General features: G+C 41.4%; 1 long non-coding RNA gene across 1 annotated transcript; it reads right to left on the minus strand.

Moving 5' to 3' along the window:
• Positions 3,440–23,373, minus strand: LOC109707190. Its single transcript, XR_002215431.1, has 4 exons — positions 23,161–23,373; positions 22,481–22,635; positions 6,384–7,925; positions 3,440–5,345 (listed from the first exon to the last, which is right to left on the minus strand). It is a non-coding gene; the product is annotated as an uncharacterized LOC109707190 (long non-coding RNA).

A 24,325-nucleotide genomic window follows, 5' to 3' on the forward strand; every position in this document is an offset into this window, starting at 1 on the left:
TATCATGTCATAGATCTAAGATATTCTCCTTTGTTCATTTCTTCGAATGTAGGTGGTATTCATTTAGTTTCCATCATGTTGTCTTTAGGGTTTTATTCACGATATTCATTTATGTATCCACCAGAGATATGTACATATGTTTTGGAGAGAGAGAGAGTTGTTGTTGTTTTTCTCTCTTTTGGTGGATTCGTTGTCATTTAGGAGCGATAGATCGATCGCTAGGGTGAACGGCGATAGGGCACGGAGGCGGCCACATCTCCCGAGACTTTCTTTTTAGTATTTTGTACCCTGCACTCTTGATAATTTATTATCAAGGGTCACCCGTTAATGACTGAAGTCACTTTCGTGGTGATCCGGGTTTTCTCGATTTGTCCATTCATTGTCATTTTCGTTATCTTAGCTATACATTCATTTGTATATTTGAATGATGTTGTACTATAGAGATGAATCGTACTTAAACGTATTCATTATCTTCTGATAAGATTGCACTTATATGGTTTCATAGTGATCGTACTACAGTGCGGGGCCCCAGGGGAAAATCAAACGTACCGGTACACCAAGCAGAAAAGGCTGATTTCGCCCAATCAATGCACTTTCTTGCTTTTAGCCATCCAATCACTCTCAAACTTGTCCAAAAACTTGTCTAAATCCTTTAGAACATGTAGGATAGTTCCACAACTCATTCCACACACTCGGACTCCGCAATTTGCTAGAGTCAGTGTATTACAGCAGCATGCTACCCGTTTCATTTATTTTTTTAGAAATAAACTTAGCTGGAAATGTGAATCAATTAGGATTCAAACTTGAGACCTCGGGTAACAACCACCAAGTTCTTTGCCACTTACGCTAAGGACAATCGGTAATACCTTTCAAATGTTGAAAGAAGTTTTCGTACCAAGAAAATGATCGCTGGCTTTTTTAACCAGGTAACGTGAAAATGAAGGATATGCAAAATTTACCCAATATTTATTTATGTATGTACTCATACATGCGTATATACTTGAATGTCATATATGGAATTGCTAGCATCTGTCCATACAAAATTTCGGTTGCACGTATACATACTATATATATTTTGCATTTCATCTATATTGCACAATTTGGTAATTAAATATCTTTTCTGGATTGCAGAGCTGGCATATACAATGAAGGCGACTGAGAAATGTGATGTATACAGTTTCGGAGTATTACTACTTGAAGTGGTGAAGGGGAGGCACCCTGCAGATTTATTGTCGCTTTTGTCTTCTTCAACTGGCCCAGACATACCACTGAATGATGTTCTAGACCGACGACTTCCACTTCCGCCGGCTGAAGTGGCAAGCAAAGTAATATTAATTGTGAAGGCTGCATTCCAGTGCTTGTCTACTGATCCTGTGTGTCGTCCAACCATGCAACAAATAGCAAAAGATTTATCTACATGCAAGGATTAAAGTGCCGTAGTACGAGGGCATGCCGGTTGTCATCCGATATAGTACGGTACTGCACAGACACGCCTTCATGCCGACACGTAACAATGGATACGTATGACCTCCTAGTGATACGTTTCGGCATATGTTTTTTTAGTTGTTTTGTTCCCAATAAACTTTTATAATGCTATTTTGAAAAATTCAAAAAAAAAATTTATAAATATTAGCTATATATAGCTTACTGTACTCAGCAATTAATATAGTGGTAGGCTTTTATATATGTAAAGAAAAATATGACTATAGCCCATATAGAGTATAAAAACTAAAAATCAATTTACTTTCAAAATTCTTTTGATTTTACTCTCTTTTTTTTCAAAACATAAAAAATTACCAAATAAAAAATTAGAGAAAATTATTTTTCCTTCAATTTTTTCTGGAATTTGCAAGATTCATCCATATTGATTCGACGACAGACTATTGGTGACTAGATTAACTAAAATAGCACTATAATTGTTCTAATAATTTTTTAAAAAATTTTTTATCGTTTAAAAATATTTATTAAAAATTTGAAGAGAAAATTTTTTTATCCATAAAAATTAAACAATAAATCATATGACAAATAATTAAGCAAGTTTAAATATCAATTGCTTCAATTTAGTTTTTTATTTTATTAGTCTTTTCTATCTTCTAAATCCAAAAATAGAATTTTCAAAGTTAAAAAAAATTTATTGTAAATCTTACACCCAATGCTACATGTATCTAAAATAATTAAAAATCGATCAAGTAGATCTATTTTTATGTTTTTATAAACTAGAAATAAAAATTTACATAATTTCAAATTTCTTCAAAATAGGAACTTTACAAGTTAGAAATATTTAAAATATATGAAAAAAATTTAAAATTATAAATGTTTTTCCTTACCTAATAAGTACATTTTTGATTTGTTATTTCTTTACCTTTTCTCTTGAGATCAAAGTGATCAAAGTGGAAACAAAGTAGAAACAAAAGGAATTAAAAGAAGAAATTAGAAAAAAAAAATTATAATAAGAAAAAGAGGAAAAAAATAGAAAGATAAAAAAAAAAGAGGAAGAGATATTGCGAAGAAAAGAAAAGATTGAAAGAGCAAGTTGAGAAAAATAAGATAGAATAGAATGAGAGAGAGGATGTGTGTGGGGCAAAAACAAATCCAAGAGTGGGCCCAAAACCTTTTGAAAAAAAGATTAAAACTTACAAATATTGCTTGCCCTTATAGGCACGCAGTGGTACTATGCCGCGATACCTTTTGGCTTCGTTTGGTTCGGGGTTAAGTAAAGACTAGTTATTTCAGGAATAGTGTTAAGTTCAGAGTTAAGATGGGGTTAGAGTAATTTTGTGTTTGGTTGAGAATTGGGTTTAGTCCAGGTGTAAGCAAAATAGTGTTTGGTTGGAGTAAGTGAAATAAGAAGAATAGTGGATAGTTATAAATAGAAAATAATGATATTGCCCCAATTATTATATTTGAATTTAAATTTAAAAATTAAATAATTAAAAATAATAATTTAAATTTTAAAATTTAAAATTATTTTTAAATCGCAAATTTAAAAATTTAAAGTTACAAATATAAAATGTCAAATTTAAAATTTAAATAATTAAAAATAATAATTTAAAATTCAAAATTCAAAATTCAAGATTCAAAATTCAAAATTAAAATCTATATTTTTAAATCTCCCAATTTAAAGTTACAAATATAAAATATCAAATTTAAATTTTAAATAATTAAAAATAATTAATTAAAATTAAAATTTAAAATTTAAAAATATAAATATTAATTTTAAAATTTTTTTTTTTAATTTTAACTTAAAATTAAAAATTTAATATAAATTTAAAAATTAAATAAAGGTGGGATTAACTTAATCCCACCTCTATTCCTAGGGAGGGGTGGGGTTAGCTAACCCTACCCCAAATGGGGGTGGGGTTAGCTAACCCAGCTAACCTCACCCTCCTAAATTCTTATTTTGGGTTAAAGGGGAGGGGGATAAACCCCTTATCCCTCCCCCTTTAACCCCGAACCAAACGGTGTGTTTGAGTATCACGATATCTTGCGCGATACCAAAAGAGTATTGCGACACAGGGTGTCCAAGAAAGACCCTCCATGGATCGTGCCCCTTAATTGGTGGCACGATATGTATTCCCCCGTGCCGAGCGGCATGGGGTGATATTTTAAACCTTGTCTATATGTAAACTTGAACTTGTTTTACAACCTTTGCACACTATGAAACTATCTCATTGATGTAAATTATGAAAAATATTTTAGATGTATCTATGTTGTGAGAATATTTGTATATTTGGCGCTTGAGCAATATGTAAAAACACATAATTCTTATCATCACAATTGTGCTTTATAGATAGAAGAGATTAACTAATTATAAGAATTGTCGTCTGCATAGTAGTTAATTAACAAGTTGTTGGCATGGAAATCACAACCCGACATAAGGAGTGATCCGGTTCATTCACCAAATGACATCCATTGATGAAAGGCAGGATCTGACTTAGTTTCATGTGTGGACCGGAGAGGGAACAATACAGTTGGGTCCAAACGCGAGGGAAGGCCTCAAGGTCTTCACGCACACTAGCCAAAGGCTTAAGACTTCAGCTTTCTGATTTCGGTCGCCAGTCGAACCCAAAGTTAAATGAACAGGACCGCTGTACAACAACAATCCCTAGAAGGAAAGAGTCCATGGGGTGACGATGCTTGGTGTGGAGGTGTGTTCGTCGGTGAGTACAATGGGGCACGGTAATGGGCGGAATGGCAGTCATGGGCTATCGGTATCGGGTGAGATAGTGGCTGAAAGGTGGAAAATTCTACTATTATGACTGCTTATATGTTATCCTGAAGCTATTCCTACATTACCTTTTAGCTACTCATACTAAAATGCGAGGTATAGGTTGGTGTTTGAAACGATGTTTTGATCCTCCATCTTGTAGGCATTCATTTCCTTTTATAGGCACAGTCACTATCACCAAATAACTCCCACAATTTGTCGCTCTTCTTTCTTCAATTGTTTCCCAACTTCTTGTCCTTAAATCGCCCCCCTTTGAATTTTGAACAGTTCAATTCAAATGGGCTTGCCTTTTACTCATTGAAGTGGGTATGTTCAGGCATGATACTGAAATCAAGACCCAGGTGGGTTTCGACATAGCTGAAGCCTAGGATTTCACTAAAATCTCCTTTGGGGCCTCCTATATTCGATGCTTATTTTTGGAGTCAACAATTGCCCCTTCCGACGGTTACGTGTTCAGTGACAAGGAACCATCGAATTGCCTATTGCCATTGCTTTAGATTTCGCTTCTATCGATGTGACGTGCAGCGTCCAATACCTTGGGTTTTCGTCTGCGCCTTAAATTTACTTTCATCACTATGTTCATATTTGGGTGTCGCGTCATAGGGCACATGGCCGTCCATTATAAGAGAATTGGCATAATACCTATACTTTGCATGGTTTTCTTTGTCAAAACCCTAATTTTTCTTCATCGAAGAAACCTAATTCTTCATCTTTCTCGGCCGTATCATTCTTCCCTTTTGTGCTTCTTCTGCTCTCATGGCTTCCTCTTCTACATCTACTCCTACAAGCGATGTGCTTCTTGATGACCCTATTGTCAATTTCTAGACTCTTTGCATGCTTCCTAATTCAAACTCCTATTTCATTCTTGGCCCTTGTATCACATCACCATCATTTCCAGACTACTTCGATCCTTCTTGTAGTTTGGAATCCACCATTGCTTCTATGGCTGGCCCCATCAATATCTTCTCTCGGGGCCTTTATAGTAGTGTTATCTAGTTATGGCCTTCCTCTTCTAAAGATTTTATTTGGTGGGCAACTCGAGTCGAAACACGGAGTGAATTTTGCAAAGACATTGGCATCTATGACACCATTCGGTTATCCAAGATAGCCATGAAACCTGTCACGTCTCGGGACTGGCGGAGGCTCTCCCGGTAACGCGCCCAGACCCGCCATATGTCTACACATATAAGGCGTCTACAATAAAAGCGGAAGTAAAATAAATAGAGTGAAAAGCAACTAATGATATCAGAGCTAGTAAAGTTCTATCATCAATAACCAGAGTAAAAAGAAATATAGCTAAACCATAAAAGCAAATATAAATAGTACAAAATCTGTCTCAAAGGTACACAGAAGGGTGGTCTCTAGTACACTGGTACAGCTCTCAACCTCTCCAAAAAGAAATACATCGAGGGGTAGACCACCTAAACTCGTCTCTCGCTGAAGGGCTAACTCGGAGCAACGCCCTTCCCACGGTCCCTAGCCTCTCCCAGCGTGGAAGGCTCTGAAAGAAAAACATAAAACAGAGGGCGTGAAAACTACTGACCTCAGCTCAATGCACCACTAGGCCCCAAAAGGAAAGGGTAAGTCGGAAGCAATAGTAATAACGAGTAATTGCATTTATGAAAGCATAATGAAAATGCTAAACTATTACTTGCAATTAAACATGGCATTTATGTAATGCACAATTATCTTGTCATGAAGGATACGTCTCTACTTAGCCATAAATAATGTCATGGTTTGCTTAATGAAATTATGAGAATTATCCTTTATCATAGCNCCAAAATTGCATCAGCCCGGTCTGGGCAATTTTCGCCCAGAGAGACCGGTCTCTCCCCAGCAGGGACCAACGTTCGGGAACCGGTCTCTCCCCGCGCGGAACCGGTCTCTCACTGCGAGAATGCGCTCGGGGACCGGTCTCGCCCGCCAGGGACCGGTTGCCTCAGGGCTGCCGCAACACTGCTCACTGGGGAACCGGTCTCTCCTCTCAGGGACCGGTCCCCGAGAGTGAAAACTCTCAGGACTCATCCAGAACTCAGGTTTTCGAACTTCTTAGGTCGGAAAACATTCTACGACCCTCCACCAAGTGTGGAAAAATTCGAAACACATCCAATCACTCGAACCTCGCAATTTGCAAAGGTCCAGTGTGTCACAAAACCCAACCACCATCTTCTTGCTTCTTCTCTTTTCTTTTGGTCTACTTCTGCAAACACTTTCTTTTTCTAGTCAAGAGTTATTACTTTGATGCTCTTCGACCTGGAGATCATTACTGGCCTTCAACCTTAAGGACTGGCCATCCACACCTATTTAAAAATTAACACAGCTCGCTTCCTAACCCGGCTCAGTGCTCTGCCCTTTTCCTTCCCTACTTTGACACAAAAAAGGTGGGAAAATAATCCGCTACTATTTCTATGCAATTTAACCTATCTGCTTAGAAACATTATCTAGTAAAAGTTACCAAAAATTATTCAAGTTTTTTTGAAGACCAGGCAATTGGCCCTTAATTAATACCTTAATTTAGCCGCAGAACCTGATATCTTTTGTCAATTACAGCAAACAGCTAGCTAACCAGGTCAGCAAATTAAGGATTATTGCAAGTAAACATGTCCCAAAAGACCTAATAACATTTTTGTTAAAATTCCAAAAAAGCACTATTTGCATCTATCACTCCGGATGCACGTCTATATTACAAGTATCTAGTCAATGTTCCAAAAAATCACAAACATATGCAGGTGTCCAGTTCACTATGTAAGCAGCTATATATGCACGATCCTATCCGTGTACATACAACAAAAATATTTTCTCATACAGTACAAGAATGTAAATGTAAAAGAGCAATACGTTCACTAAATAGAGTAGAAAATTACTTTAACCGTCTATATTTGTAACATAGTAGAAGTCACACATGTTTTCCATGAAGCAAGTACAAGAAATAATCAGGATATTAGATTATACTTATAAACAAGCCTGAAAATATTTTGCAGATAGAATGTGAAATCAAGAATTCAATTAGCTAAACATCTATACATGTTTAATCCAACTTTATCTATCAAAAATGTGTAGCTTCATCGTGCACCCGTACCTCACACACCTAACTCCAACATGCTTGTATTATCCTCACAGTTGGTTCAAAAGAGTGTGGAGATCAAATTTGGCTGTTGGCCTACTATATATGAGGGGAATAACCTCTTTATTCTCATTCTTCCCTTTTGGACTAGCAAAGGGGCTAGCACCCTTCGCTAGTCCAAAATCATTTTTCAGAAAATTTGCAAATAAAAGAACTTTTTCAAAATGAAACCACATCGAATATTCATAATCTAGTGCATTACAAAGATGTCACTAATAACTAAGGACATCAAAGTCTAGAACTAACATAGTTTGTCACTAATGTTTTTCCATAGCTAGCACACAAAATAAAATAATAAACCTCACAAAATAAAATTATCTTACCTACGGTATCAGGAGGCGATGATGGTAAATCACTCCATTGAAGAATAATTCAGCTTTAACATCATCCCTTGTCTTAAGTATCATATTGTTACATCTAGTGCAAGGACAACGAATTCTCCTTACATCCCCCAATCTCCGAAAAGCATAGTCTAAGAACTCCTCAACACCTTTCTCAAATTCAGGAAGAGTTCTATCTTGAAAAAATATCCAGCTTTTGTCTATCCTCATTGTCGTGTATCAGTAAAAGTTACTGAAAATTATTAGACAAAAATTGTTAGAGATTTCTTTTCTCAAACTACAATAATGATTCAAACAACTGTAAAACTAAACCAGAAAACCCTTATAACTCAATAGTAAATCAAGTAACTTGAGAAACCAGAAAACCCTTTGTGACCTAGAACTCTCCCTCTCTCTCTCTAAGCCCTTCCTCTCTCTCTAGAAGATGGGAAAAGAGGAGTTGGAGGAGAAGCAAGCTAGGAGAAGATTCTTCATCATCTTCTTCTTCCTCTTCGCCATTGGAATTAGCTTTTGGAGGCAAGCTTGAAGCTCAACCATGGTAGATTTCTAGGGTTTAGATCTTTAAGCTCTACAATGGTTTAAATGGAACTCTAGCATGCTAAATATATGCTTTATGCATGAGTTTGGAGATTTAGAGATGGAATCTTGCATGATTGCAAGTTAGGGCTCCAAAGTGGGGTTTTGCCTTGTAGTAGGGTTTGATCTAAATTGATCATGCATAAACCTAATTGATAGGCTTTCTGACGCTAGGCGAAGTCGGTTCGGCAGTCCGTCGAGCTGGTGCAAAGTTATCGGCAAAAAGGACCTTCCGAGCTTCGTTTCAACGTCGTAAAATTGCCGAATCGCATTCCTAGAGTCGTGACAACGCCAAGAGTGGGTGGTGTCATCCCGAAGCAACCGGACTACTCTTTATGTCTTAGTGCATTGTAATCTTGCATCTCTTACATATATGCATTGTAGGATAAATGTGCATTTCCATTTCCTTATGCTTTCCTAGATGATATCAGAGTGTGAGTTGAATGCTTGATATAGTGAATAGATGAGGATTGGGTCGAGACATTGAATCATATAGTGTTGAGATAAGAGATGGACTTGATGGTTGATAAAGACATAACGAGTGGCATGTAAATAACAATGACAACAGAATGAGTGGCATACAACTTAGTATAGAGTGACACTTGGCATGCGAACTTAGGATAGGCGGATTCCCTAGTGATGAGTCATTGAACAAAAACTTAGTGTAGTTAAACACTTGCATTGAACATTGGGATAGGTGGATTCCCGAGTGACTATTAGCCCTAGTGGATAGAGTATCCTTGAGATAAGAGGATTGGATCAAACTCACATGTCTGTTCAGAGCTTGTGGTGGTCGCTTCACACAAGCGTGCGCTCCGGAGTTTGTCACACGAGGGATAGCCTTATGGGGTCCCGAGGGATAGCCTTATAGGGTCCCGCAGACGGTCTCGGGTACGTTGAGCGAGTTGAGTCTCCTTACCTACGAGATAGCTATGTGAGTCGTGGGCGAACCTTCAGGTAAGCCAAGAGATTGGAAGAACGAGAGAATGGCATTACTTCTTGGACATAGTAGCATATTAGCTGATTACCTATCACATTGTACATGCAGACATTGTATATGATTTGGGCATAGTAGTGTAGCTTTCTCACTATGTCATTACTGCTTTCACATATCTATCTACCTATCTATCTGCTTGTGCCCACTTGGACCTAGTGGGGAGACCGGCGGAGTCAGCGGCCAAACCCACTGGGAACTATGGACAATAGTTCTAACCCCACTGTGTTGCAGGGCCGAGTACGAGTGCTCCGGGCGAGGATCGTGGTAAGGGCGTAGCGCCTTAGTAGTAAAGCTTTCCTATTGCATTAGTAGCACTCTTTGTACATAAGTGTAGATGATGTATAGGATGTGAGGTGCATTTGGAGAGTTGTGGATGTACTTGCATTTATGTTTTGGAAGATATAAATGTAATCGATTGTATAAATGAAGTGAATGTGATGTAATAGTTTAGAATTCTCGCACTTGTATGTGTACTTGTGTTACTTGTTCTTATGGTAAAGCACTGGTGGTGCTTCTCTCCTTGTTAGATTGGATCATGTATGTATTGAATTGTTCCTGGGCGAATTCTTGTACATGATCTCGTGGTTGAGCCTTGGGCGGACAGTAGAGGTGCTGTCCGTTCGGCCTCTGTTCGACGTGCCCGAACCGGACCAAATTGGTAGCGGTCTCGGGGCGTGACACACACACACTTGCATTAACTCTATAGTACTATATCTTAAAAACAAAATTTAAAGAAGCATACACACACACAAGGATATATATGTATGTATTAACGGGCATGGAATGTATATATATATATATATATAACACACACACACATGTATAAAGTGCGTCTGGTATGCTTCTGGAAGCACGGAGCGCCCGTGCTTCAAGTTGTTTTCGATATTGGGACTTTTGAATCGACGATCTGTAATATCCGAGACTTTTATCAATAAAGGGATTTTGAAATTGAATTTTGAATTCAAATAGATATATATATATATATGTGTGTGTTGTGTTGTGTGTATATATATATATATATATATATATATATATATATATATATATGTGTGTGTGTGTATATATGTGATTATATGTTGGTGGATTCGTGGAGGCGATTGGTTTCGTCGCACATCGGCCGACCAAATCGGACGAAACGAAATAGTAGATTCGATGCCCCAGTCGTGCTGAACACGCTGGCGTGATCTGATCGAAAATACGACAGACGGATCTCCGAGAATCGCAAAATGTTCGCTGAGGGGTCAAAATTGGCAAAACGGAAAATCTGAGAAAAACCTAATATTTTATGAGCCGTTTTGCGTGAATTCGAACGTCGAGGGGCTTGTGTGCATAATACACATTCTGGCAGGGACTTGCTAAAAATATTTGATTCTGGGGGGACCTTTCTGCAAAAACATACTTTGTATATAATGTGCATTAGGGTTTCATTACACAAAACCCTAGGCCTAGCCATCTCTCTCCCCCAGCTAACCCTAGCCAACCTCAGCTCCTCCCTGCCCTACTAGTGCGCACACCCCGGCCGCCGGCGAGCACCCTCGGCCACCGGAAAAGCCACCCTGACCTCTCTCCCAGCTTCTCCCTCCGTCGTGTCTCCACCACCTCGATCGTGAACCTCAGGAAAGCACCCCCTCGGGTCGAGCCTGCGTTCTCTGGCCGAGACTTCCCCTCTGGCATTATCCCCACCGGCCCCCGCCGTCCGCGCGCGCCACCGGTGCCGCTAGGACTCCCTGCGGCCGCCCAAACCTAGAGCAGGCCGAGCCGAGATCACCCTGGCCTCCGCACATTGCCTCTGCCTCTTATCGGCCGCGCCGCCCTCCGACAACCTCCGGCAACCCTCCGCTCGCCGTCCCGTCGTCCCGGAGCGCCGCCGGCCACCGCGAGTGCCCGCGACCGCCCAGTTCCAGTGCGAAACGAACAGGAGCAGTCTTGACCTCCGCGCGCCGCTGCTACCCAGCGTGGGGTGCACCGCCCTCCCTCGGCCTCCAGTGACGTGCCGCCGTCACCCCGGTGCTCCTCCGGCCACCGCTTGGCCGCCGCGGCCTCCCTGAACCGAACTGAGGCTGTGCGTGCTCGTGCTTTGCCGCCGCGCCACCGGTCGCCTCCTGCCGCCGGCCAATGCGAGCCCCGGCCCCCACTGACCGGCCGCACCCGCCTCGGACCGGCCCGCCCGCCGTCCGGCCGCCCCGTGCCCTACCTTGCTCCGGTAAGGCTTGTATTAGTTTCTATGCACTGTTTTGGCGTTCCGATCGCCTTTTCGGCGATCCGAAGATACCCCGATGCTTCAGGAAGTGAGCACGATGATCCTTGTTTCGTGCCGAACATCGTGCTCACCTCCATTGGGTCAGCGATGCCCCGGTTGCGTGATAGAAGTGATTTATTTGCTGTGCGTGCTGTTTCGCTGATGTTCTCGTCGCTCGCGCGCTCGCCACAGTGGCCGGCAGTGCTCCGAAGTGTGAGCACGGCCTGCGGCACGCCGAGACCTGTCAGCGGGTGTCTCGGCATCATTCAGCTTGCGCTGTCGGGCCATAAAACCCCGGAAATCACATGAAATAATGTGATTTTATGTAATCGGGAGGGTTTTTATGCAATTGTGCTTGTTGTGGTTGCTGTTGGCAGCGTGTGCGGGCAGTGGGTGACCTCTAGACTGGTTGTCCAAGGCCCCAAGCCTTTTCGGAAATCAAATGTTGATTTCCGGTGCGTTTTTCGGCGAAATCCACCAACGGAACGCGTTTTCGGTTCGAAATTCTTCCGCCTGTGCCTTGTGATATTTTGTGTCGTCGCTGAGCCTTGTTGGCTGGTCACCCACGTCATTTCGAGAGTCTGAAACGACGGGTGAGAGACGGTGGGTTCCGGTGTTGAATTGGACACTTCCGGGAACCCGGATCGAAACGATTATCCAACGATAATCGTTTCGATGTGAGATAGTGTAATTGCTGCCAAGTCACACTAATATATGTGTTTAGTGGCAGCGGGTGACTCGTAACACGAGTCGGTGAGTTCCAGGATAGTTTGTGTAACACACTGGACCTTTGCAAATTGCGAGGTTCGAGTGTNACCGCGGGAAGGGAGTTGCTTCGAGCTAGCTTCCTTTGAGGACGATTCGCTAGGTGGTCTACCTCTCGTTGTGTTTTATTTTGGAGAGGTTGAGAGTTCTACCAGTGTATTAGAGACCACCGTTTTTGTACTTTTGAGACAGATATTGTACTACTTGTGATTTCTTTATTGTCTAGCTTTACTTGCTCTGATATCATTAGTTGCTAGTTATTTCACCTCGTCATTTGTTCTATTCTTGCTTTTACTTCCGCTTTTATTGTAGACGCCTTATATGTGTAGACATATGGCGGGTCTGGGCACGCCACCGGGAGGGCCTCCGCCGGTCCCGGGGCGTGACAGTTTGTGGGTCCCGGCGGAGTCCCAGTGCGGTTTTCGGGACTTCCAGCGTATTACGGCAATCGGTTTTGGGAAGCCAATTCCCGTAGGGTTATTGGTGGGGTTTGTGAGTTAGTGGTACATGTTGGTGGGTTGGATTCTAACCTACTGGACCCTTCATAGGTCCGATTGTTTCGTCTCCGCAGTCGAGAGACCAATGCCAGATACGTACAGGTGGATACTTCGATCCGAAGTCGGTACAGTGGTGCACGCTCGGTAATATCTTCTGACCTTTGTTCTCCCGTTACTATTCTACATGCATAAATTATATATTGAGCCTAGCACCTATACCATGTTTTCTTGTTGCTCTACTTAGCTATTTTACATATCCTATATCATGTTTAGAGTAGAGCAGTTTCGTGATTATTTGTGATATCTGTGACCTGGTTAGTTGGCTCCCATATCTCGTATCGTGACCTACGTAGTCAATTGGACTATTTGACGACCTATACGGTCAGTGTGCCCTGAGGGGCAAGATTGTCGGCTAGTTGCCGATGATTGGCTATTGAGCATTCAGCATAAATCGCCACTACTCGTACGCATTTCACGAACACCAGCAGTCTGATCCACTGCAAAAGGACGTTCTTTTCCGGAAAAGTGGTTGGATATGCCAGCCCACGAGCCCAGCGGTCAGAACTAGGTTATATGCAGCCCGTGAGCCCAGCGGTCAGAACTGGGTTATATACAGGTAGAGTGCCAGTGGCATAGGCCTGATGTGTTGCGGACCAATATGGCTATTTCAGATTGGGTATTTTTGGACTTGTCGTCCGGTTGATGCATACATACAGTAGCGATAGTTGTTCATTTATACATCATGTTCATTTATTATCGTTGCTACTGTATTACACTTACCCATACCTTCGTTTAGCCTCCTTGACTAGTGAGTACCCCTCGCCCTCGTCGGCTTGCGGTACCCACTGGGAGGGGAGATATGTTTACATGTTCTCACCCCCACCCCCATTACAAGTGACGTCGCGGGTCCTAGTGGGACGGTTCGCAAGGAGCGAGTCTAGCGATCGATAGTGCCACCGTCCCGTTGTTGGTTAATTCTCTAATCTAGCTTCTTTAAATAAATTACTTAGACAATTTATTTGGTTCAGTTGCTATTACTTTGAATTTATCTGGTTTTATGAATGTAATAATGGAATTGGGATTTGTGGAATGAAAATAGTTTTCTACCCCTCGTGGTAGCAAGTTTTTAAAGAAAAAGGTTTTCGTGTAGGAAACAATTTTAAAAAGATTTTCTCGTGGTTTTCATCACTTAGTATTTCAAAACAAGTTAAACTAATAGCTGTGGATTTATGAATAACTCTAGTTATAGATGTGATTGTGAATGGTGTGTGATTATGTGAATGTATATATGTGTGGTTGTATCCTGTTTGGCAAATATTGTATTTTGTACTTGTGCGACGCCGTGCAAATACAGGAAAAACTCTGTCCACGTGAACAGTAGACTCCATATATTTGTGGCGAATCTGACATACCCAGGGGGTCAGGTTTTCAAAAAAAAAAAAAATTGGGCACTTCCGCTTTGTTTCTAAACCAAAATAGGACCCCGGGGCGTGACACAATCAGCTCCGTTAGACTTGATCTAGAGTATTTTAAATATCTAGAAAATAAATTTTGTGATTTTTTGATATCATTTGCCTACTGATTGAAATGGCTCAAAATCAACGGCTGGAAATAAAAATCTTACAAAATATGATGATATGACATTAAAATTTTAGATAAAAAATATTGATATTGTTTTATATAGTATAAAGAATTTTCTATCAAAATTTCACGTGATTTGGATATTTCTACACCGTTAAACTTGCAAACGGCTCACCACGACCATTAAAATTATTGATTTTGAGCGACCTCGATCACTAGGCAAATGATATCGAAAAATCACAGAATTTATTTTCTAGGTATTTCAAATACTCTAGATCAAGTTTAATGGAGTCGATCGTCGATTCGAAAATCCCAAAATCGAAACCAACTTGGAAGCTATAACGGGTTCTAAGTGTTTTAGAACCTTGGTATAGTGAAAAAGGGACCTAAAGAGCAAAATCTGAAATTTTGGCTAAGTCCTAAGATTTGTGCTCTCGGGGTCCGGTCCCTAAAGGAGAGACCGGTCCCCGTACGAGCAGCCAGTGAGAAGAGGAAAAAATCAGCTAAGTCCTAAGAGCTGTGCTCTCGGGGACCGGTCCCTGCGGGGAGAGCCAGGTCCCGGTAGGCAAAAGTTAAGAGTTGCGCTCTCGGGGATCGGTCCCTGCGGGAAGAGACCGGTCCCCGTAAGCGAAAATTGCCCAGCAGCTGAGTCTTGAGAGTTTTGCTCTCGGGGATCGATCCCTGTGTGGAGAGACTGGTCCCCGTGAGACCGGTCCCTGGTGGAGAGACCGGTCCCCGCATGCGAAAATGGCCCAGTCTAGGCTGCTATGAATAGGTGAAATGTGAGGGGCTTATGTGCATTTGTCACATGAGATGGATGTATATATGAGGGGGGGCTTGGGTCTAGGGCTCATTTACCCTCTCAACCACCAACACCTTTCCCTCTCTCTCTCTAAAAATCCTCTTTCTCTCTCTCCTTCTCTCTAGAGCTTGGAGCAAAGGGAGGGTTTGGAGGAGCAAGCTTGGAGAAGAAGCTCTCCAAGGTGAAGGCAAGCTTGAGCAAGGGTTTTTGGAGGAAAGCTTTGGACTCTAAAGATCAGTTCTAGGGTTTTGAGCTAGAGTTTGAGTTCAGCTTTCTTCTAGCATGCTTCTAGGAGTTGAATGGTGGTTTTTCCCCATGATCTCATGGCTAGGGACCTAGTTTGGGGAAGATGACATTGTTGAGGGACCTAACTTTAGGGTTTTGGAATTATGAGGTCTAAGCTTGGGATTGATCTCATTCTAACCTAATTGGTAGGTCAACAAACGCGTTGGTGCGTTCGGTTCGGCGATACAAAGAGCGTACGCGAAGAAATCAAGGAAAAAGGCCCGTTTCGGCTCCGTTTCGCCGTAGCAAGCGGCATAGAGGTCTAAAAATCACAAAAATTGGATTACGGCGTCTTAGCATCACCAAAAGGTGGGGGGTGCTATCCGAAAACACCGAATCACTCTCTATGTCTATGTCACTTTATTTGAGCATATTGATATTGTAGCATTCTTGCATATAGGGTAGTGTGGATATGTTCTTGGTTGAAATGCATGTAGATGCTTAAAGATTATGTGAAAGGACAGTGAACCATGTGAACAATGAATGTGAAAACCCTATGTGCATGTGAATGTATGAAAAGACTATGACAATAGTAAACAAACGTGACATTGACTATAGTTACTCGATTGGCATTGATAAGAGATCGGCTAAACAAGGTTGGTGGTTGAGCCATGTGCCTCCCCCGGTAGATGGGATGTGTGGAATGTGAGCTTGAGGTGACTTAGGATTACCCCGAGATGATTGGGTAAAAGCTATGGAAAATGAGAAAGGACATGCATGCATAAATATCATGTCCTTGATTATCTATCTATCCGCTGACATCTTTCTTGCAGGCATTGTATTAGTTGTGCATTAGTTGGTTTGTTATTTACCATTTTTTAAATACATATGCCTGAATAGACCTAATGGGCGAGTCGGCGCGGTAGGCGGCCGAACCCAGTGGGAACTTCGTTGTAGTTCTCACACCACCACCAATCCTGCAGATCCGTGCGCGAGCGGGGCGGCGAAGGATCGAGGCAAGGGTATCGTGCCATAGATAGCAGCCTCGGAGTTTTGTAGGCAAACCCTTTTGGATATTCAACTTTTATATGTTGAATTATAAATGATGTAAAGAAAAAAATGTAAGTCCTATATTTTGGGTTAAAGGACAATGTGATGTAATTGTGAATGGAAAGAATAAATGTAAAAGAATAGTTTACTTGTGTTTGATTCAAATGTAATCAAATGACATGTGTTTAATGGTTTAGTGTAATAGCATAGATGCTTTCGCTTATGATTTGGTTGTTGTTTGCCCTCGTGCAAACCTTGTATAATTGCATTCATCTTGTATTGAATTACTTGTATTATACATGTTGTTGAGCCTTGGGCAGATAGGGGAGGTGCTGTCCGTTCAGCATCTGTTTACGTGCTCGAATCCGACCAAATTGCCGGCTCCGGCACTACAACAGAATTAGGTTATAGGGACACATATTTGGGACACTTTTGAATAAGTATCCCATTTATCCTAAAACTTAAAAAAATATCTACTAATGCCTAAATATAAAGCCCAATCCAACCAAAAATAAAAGATTACTTTACTCAACCCACCACACCGAGTCCATTTTACCCGATTACANTAGTAACCCGACTACAATGAGAGCCCCTGGCCAGAAACGTCCACTCTCTGGCCAAGGGGACCGACCCGCATCGCCCCAACGCACTACGTTGGCCAGGGACCGTCCCTCCCTGGCCAAGAGCTTGCACCAGGGTCGCTCTAAACGACTTTTAACCGATTCAGGACTTTTAGCTCGAGAGTCCCTGGCCAGAGAGTCCGCTTCTGGCCAGAGGTCCCCTGGTCAGAGGGCCCCTCTCTGGCCAAGGGCTTGCGCACGCGGGCTCCCTTCGTGAGCGCCTCGCCAGGGTTCAGCCCCTCTGGCCAGGGAGGCGCGCTTTTGACGGGTCATTCCCGTCACGTGTCCCCACTTTCAACTCCCCGAAAATGCGTTTTATCGGAAATAAACTCACCCGACTCGGGAGAGAGAGGGAGTGTGAGAGAGTAAAGTGAGAGGGAGTGAGAGTAAATAGCGAACGAGAGAGAGAGATCTTTCCTTTCTTCCTCTTCTTCTTGTTCTTCCTCTCCTTCCTTTTCTTCTCCTTCTATTCCTTCCTCTTCTTCTTCCTCTAGTTCTCCTTCCGAAACTCGTGGAGGTAGAGGGAGAGGAGAAGGGTAACCACATCGAGTTCTCCATTCGATGTTTGGGATCGAGAATCTTGAATCCCAAAAACCCAAAATACGAAACCTTACCCAGTTTACTTAGGATTCGATCGAAGATTTATCTAGTTAGGGTTCTTAGATCCCTAAATAACCCACCAAACGATATCCACGTTTGGATCCCGAGGTTTTACCCCAAAAACATTTTCATACTCCAACTTGAGTAAACTTCGGAACCTTTGGGATAACTATCAAGGGTTTTGCGCCCCCGCTTCAGCCAAAGCCGTAAGCCGCTTGGTTGCAATTCAAGAGCCGTGTTAACCCGGCCCAATCACAGCTAAGCCCGCTCCTTCCGATTTCGGAAAAGCATCTCGAGCGGCTCTTCCTAAAAGGTTCGGAGATGTAGCTGATTTCCACCCCCCACAGTAGGCTTTGAAAGCTTGAGGAAAGATACAGAATCTAACGTAAATTAGAACAGACGGGGTGCTTACTGCGTGGAGCGTGCCAGCTACCTAAAAGCCCGGCACTCCACCATAAGTACTAAGTCTACTCATAAATATACATACACCCATAGTCCAAAACGCCCAGGTACCGAAGGTTATCTACGTTCGTAGATAACAATTAATGGGGGACATCTAACCCCATGGAAGCTAATCCTCTGGAAATATCTACCCTACTCTACCTAACGCAGAGCCAAATAACTTAGGATTCATATACATAATCCTAAGTCAACCTAAACTCCAACTAATCCGGGATTCATATACACAATTCTGGACTAGCTATAATTTGAGATACATAATCTCAGATTAACCAAGTACTCTATACCCATACTCTAGACCCATAACCAAGTACCCAAAACCCATAACCAAATACTCTAAACCCATAACCAAGTACCCGATACCCATAACCAAATACTCTAAACTTCTACTAAACCAAGTACCCTAAACCAGATACCCTAAACCAAGTACTCCAAATCAAAACCAAGTACCCTAAACCAGGTACTCTAAACCAACCAAGTACCCTAAACCAGGTACTCCAAACCAAATCTAAGTACCCTAAACCATATACTCTAAACCAAAACCAAGTACCCTAAACCAGGTACTTGAACCAAAACCGAGTACCCTAAATCAGGTACTCTAAACCAAAACCAAGTACCCTAAACCAGGTACTTGAACCAAAACCGAGTACCCTAAACCAGGTACTCCAAACCAAAACCAAGTACCCTAAACCAGGTACTCCAAACCAAAACCAAGTACCCTAAACCAGGTACTTGAACCAAAACCGAATACCCTAAACAAGGTACTCCAAACCAAAACATACACCTGAACCAAACCAAACCCAAACCTAAACTAAGACCTTACCCAAGCCCCAAGAAATACACCTGAACCAAACCAAAGCCAAATAAAACCAAAACCCAACCTACAAATAAACCTGAACCAAACCAATCCAAACCCGGCAAACCGAAACATGCACCTGAACCAAACCAAACCCAAATAAACCCAAAACCCAAAACAAACCCAAACTTGAACTGAACTAAATCCAAACCTAAATAAACCCAAAACCCAAAACAAACCCAAACTTGAACTGAACTAAATCCAAACCCAAATAAACCCAAGTTCAAACCCAAATAAACACCCAAATAAACACCTGATCCAAACCAAACCCAAACCTAAATAAACCCAAGCTCAAACCCAAGGATACACTTGAACTAAAAGAAAAATTAAGATAAAGCCCAAGCTCCATCAGGAGAAAACGTTGAACTAAGCCTAGGCTTCTTTAGGGAAAAACTAAAACCAAACTAAACCCCAGGCTTCTTTAGGGGAAAAATAGAGCTAAACCCAAACCCCAGGCTTATTTAGGGGCAAAACTAAAAAATTAAACCTAAACTAAAAAGTTAAACTAAACCCCAGGCTTCTTTAGGGGCAAACTAGAACTAAACTACACCCCAGGCTTCTTTAGGGGCAAACTAGAACTAAACTACACCCCAGGCTTCTTTAGGGGCAAACTAGAACTAAACCCCAGGTTTCTTTAAGGGCAAACGAGAACTAAACCCCAGGCTTCTTTAGGGGCAAACCAAGACTAAACCCCAGGCTTCTTTAAGGGCAAAACTAAGGTTAAACCCCAGGCTTCTTTAAGGGCAAAATTAAAACTAAACCCCAGGCTTCTTTGCCCCTTAGTTTCTAAAGGGAGGGGAGAAGAACGCTCCGACGTCTACTGCAGCTGCTTCAACTACTGTCACCACACCTAGGCAAGCCGGTAGCCTAAACTAAACTGTAAAAGCTTCTTTACAACTTCCCAGGCTTCTTTGTCCCTTAGTTTCTAAGGGGAGGGGAGAAGAAAGCTTTCATAGTTTGGCAGCCACAACATCTACTACAGCTACTTCAACTACTACCATCACGCCTAAACAAACCGGCAGCTTAAACTAAACTGTAAAAACTTCTTTACAACTTCCCAGGCTTCTTTGCCTCTTAGTTTCTAAGGGGAGGGAAGAAGAAAGCTTTCATAGTTTGGCCGCTATGACATCTACAGCAGCCACTTCAACTACTGCCACCATGCCTAGACTAACCGGCAGCCTAAACTAAACTGTAAAAGCTTCTTTATAACTTCCCAGGCTTCTTTGCCCCTTAATTACTAAGGGGAGGGGTGAAGAAAGCTTTCATAGTTTGGCCGCTACGACCCCACCAGCGCCGTTACATCTAGTGGGTAAGGTAGTAGTTGTTGAAGCTTACCCCATAACTCTCCAGGCTTCTTTGCCCTTCGGTAACCGAGGGGAGGTAAGAGGGTAGCTTCAGTAGTTCTGCTATACCTACTGATGCCATCGTCCTGGTTTTTTTCTTTTTTTTCCTTCCCCCCTTCTTCTCTTAAAAGAAAACACAAAATAATAACAAAATAAAAGAAAGAAAGAAAGAAAGAAAGAAAGAAGAAAAAAATGATGGACAACTACCTAACCTACTTCGCCGAGTTGCTAGAGAGGAAGAAAGGCGCCGAGCCGCTAGATAGGAGGAAAGTCGCCGAGCTGACTAGAGAAGAGGAAAGACGCTGAGCCGATAGAAAGGAGGAAAGGCGCCGAGCCGCTAGAGAGGAGGAAAGGCGTCGAGCTCACTATAGAGGAGGAAAGGCGCCGAGCCGCTAGAAAGGAGGAAACTTATAAAACATACACCCTTACACACATCGTTAGATAGAAAAAAAAAAACATTTTAGCATAGCAGAGGCATTTTTTTTTAAGAAGTCTTAAACTAAAGCCAAGGGCATAAATATTACCCTCCCCTCCTCAATCAATCCTTAAGTTTTAAGCTTTAAGCTTAAAACTTAATAAACAATCTACCAACCTCCTATAAACCCCTCACCAACCCTTAACTTAAAACTTACTCAACAACCTATCAACCTTCTATAAAACCTTCAACCAACCTCCAAGCTTTAAGCTTTAAGCTTAAAACTTACTTAATAACCTCCTATAGAACCTCAACCAACCCTTAAGTTTTTAGCTTAAAGCTTACCTAATAACCTACTACAAAACCCTTAACCAATCCCTTAAGCTTTAAGCTTTAGTTTAAAACTTACTCAACAACCTTCTACAAAACCCTTAATCAACCCTTAAGCTTTAAGCTTTAGCTTAAAGCTTACCCAACAACCTACTATAAAATCCTTTACCAACCCTTAAGCTTTAAGCTTAAAGCTTACCCAACAACCTACTACAAAACCCTTAACCAACCTCTAAGCTTTAAGCTTTAGCTTAAAACTTATCCAACAACCTACCAACCTTCTATAAAACCCTTAACCAACCTCTAAGCTTTAAGCTTTAGCTTAAAACTTACCCAATAACCTATCAATTTCCTATAAAACCAATCAGCCAATCCCTAAGCTTTAAGCTTTAGCTTAAAGCTTACTCAACAACCTCCTACAAAACCTTTAACCAAGCCTTAAGCTTTAAGTTTAAGCTTAAAGCTTATCCAATAACCTACCATAAAACCCTTTACCAACCCTTAAGCTTTAAGCTTACCCAACAACAACCTACTACAAAATCCTTAACCAACCCTTAAGCTTTAAGCTTACCCCTCTGGCCAGGGAGGCGCGCTTTTGACGGGTCACTTCCGTCACGTGTCCTCACTTTCAACTCCCTGAAAATACGTTTTACTGGAAATAAACTCACCCGACTCGGGAGAGAGAGGGAGTGTGAGAGTAAAGCGAGAGGGAATGAGAGTAAAGAGAGAACGAAAGAGAGAGATCTTTCCTTTCTTCCTCTTCTTGCAGTTTGCCTCATTTGCTCTCGCGGACACAACTCCAAGGCACTTTTTGTGCTTTGGACATTCTCAACTCCCACAAAGGGTATACTTTCGACAATTAGTCGATCTTGGATGAAGTACAATCCTCGTATTTCGAGAATTCACTTCCTTACAAGTAATGACAGTTTTTCACTATTTAAACTGGCTAAAACTGCAGCAGATGAGTTTCAACCAGAACTTGCCAAACCAAGAAAAAAAGAACTATGGTTGATTGGGAAGCTACAGTGTCTGTAGTGTTGGGGGTGATCATGAGGAAGAGCATATATAGGTTCCAAGAAGTCGGCGAGATCACGGCGGAGTGCATGTCCCTCTTCGTGTCGACCATCAGATTCTCCAAGATGGTCAACACGAAGAGGGACAAAAGTTTAGTAGGCAAAATTGAATCAATTTCATTAATTCACGCCGAAGGATGGATCTAACAGTTGCGAAACTTCCAAACAACCATAAACCTACTCTACAGAGACATGTCATCTTTGCACATGATTGAATATATGGAATGCCACAAAAATTCTGCTGTTCACTTAACGAGACCATATAGAATGCATGAGTTGGAGAACTTTTTATCTATATCTCAACAACTGAGACATTAAGAAGCTAATAAGAGAAGCTGGTGTTCAAGATGAGCCAGTACCTGGCGTGTAAATCGTCGAAGCTGTGATGGTGACTTGTTCAGTTTTCTTCAAGTCCCCTTGATCTTTGAAATGTCCCCGTTTCAGAGAAATATGTGCTCTGAGTTCCACTTCCTAGCAGGTTACCATGCGCTTGCGGATTCGTCAGTTCTATACCCTGAAATACACAAAACATAACAATTGAGTAAGATGGCCTTCTTTAATAAAAATTGGAGTTCCAAACTTTTCGTGTTACCAGCTTGCACGTATCATCAAGGTTACTTAATACAGACTAACAGAAATCCCACAACTTTGGTGCAATCCTATGTTAGGAAAAGTTTAAAAGAAGTTTGAAAATTTAGCAGTACAAGGAAATTAACCCTCACTGTACCAAGGACATCAAAATCATCAAAATCCAATTTGCAATAAAGATCCTACTCATGGATATTTATTAGAACAGTATATATAACAACTAATTGGTTCTAAGAACCCATATAGAAAGCAAATACACAGAGCATCACTTCACAGTTACTAACTAGAATTCCCTACCTTTTTTACTTAATGAATTAGTGCAACTATGGCTACAACTGTAGCAATGCGCATTAACAAGAAGAAAAACAACAGAAATAGGCGAGAGGCTCACCGGCGAGGAGATCGAAGGCGAGATGCTAACCGGCAAGGAGATCGGCAGTGAGGGGCTTACCGGCGAGGAGATCGGCGGTGAGGGGCTCACCGGCCAGGAGCTCGGAGACGAGAAGCTCCGTTTTGAAGGGCGTCGGAAAGAAAATTAGCGACGAAGAGCTCGTTGCATAGAGCTTGTCGCCTATGTCGCCGACGAGGAGTTCGCCGACGAGGAGCTCGCCGGTGACGAGCTCGCCGGCGAGAGATTGTCGAGGAGGAGAGGGAGAGGGCGTGAGCGGATTAGGGAAATAGGTTTTAAGGGGGGGTTTTTTTTTTTTTTTAAGTGTAGCTGAAAGGAAGTTGGGGAGTGTGCACTGAGGGAAGTGAGGGGTTTTTTTAAATTTTTTAAAATTAAATTATTAATTTTAAAATTAAATTAAAATATTAATTTAATTTAATTTAAAATTTTAATTTAATTTAATTAATTGTTCGTAATTTTTCTTATTGCCACTATAGGTTACCAAACAATGGCTATTAATTGGTGACCATTTATTTTATCACCACCATAAATAACTAAATAGTGGTGATAAAATAACCATTCAATAGTGAAAGTAATATTGCCACTTTTAGTTAACTAATTAGTGGCAATTTTCTTTTATTGCCACCATAAGTAATTATATAGTTGCGAGAAAATTTATCGCCATATTAAGTATATTACTTTGATTGCAATTTTATTTTATTAATAATTGATTGGTAATTTTTTTTATCACCATCATAGGTAACTAAATAGTGGCGATAAAATAGTTATTTAGTGGTAAAACTAGTGTCACGCCCCGGGCTACGCCAATTTGGTCGAATTCGAGCACGTAACAGACACCGAACGGACAGCACCTTCCCTGTCCGCCCAAGGCTCTAACAACATGTATATTACAAGCAAGTCAATAAAGGGATTGCAAGATATACAAGGTTTGTACGAGGGCAAACAACAACAAACACGTGAAAGCATCGATACTAACTAAACATTTATCCACATACATGTCATTTGATTACATTTTAATCAAACACAAGTAAACTATTACATTTACATTCATTTTATCCATTCATTTACATCACATTGGCTTTTAACCCAAAATACAGGAATTACATCATTTATCCTTACTTGTTCAACATACAAAAGTTGAATACTCAAAATATAGGGTATGCCTATACACCGAGAGCCGCTAGCTACGGCGCAATACCCTTGCCTC

Source organism: Ananas comosus, linkage group 3, assembly GCF_001540865.1.
Source record: "Ananas comosus cultivar F153 linkage group 3, ASM154086v1, whole genome shotgun sequence".
Lineage (NCBI taxonomy): Eukaryota > Viridiplantae > Streptophyta > Magnoliopsida > Poales > Bromeliaceae > Ananas > Ananas comosus.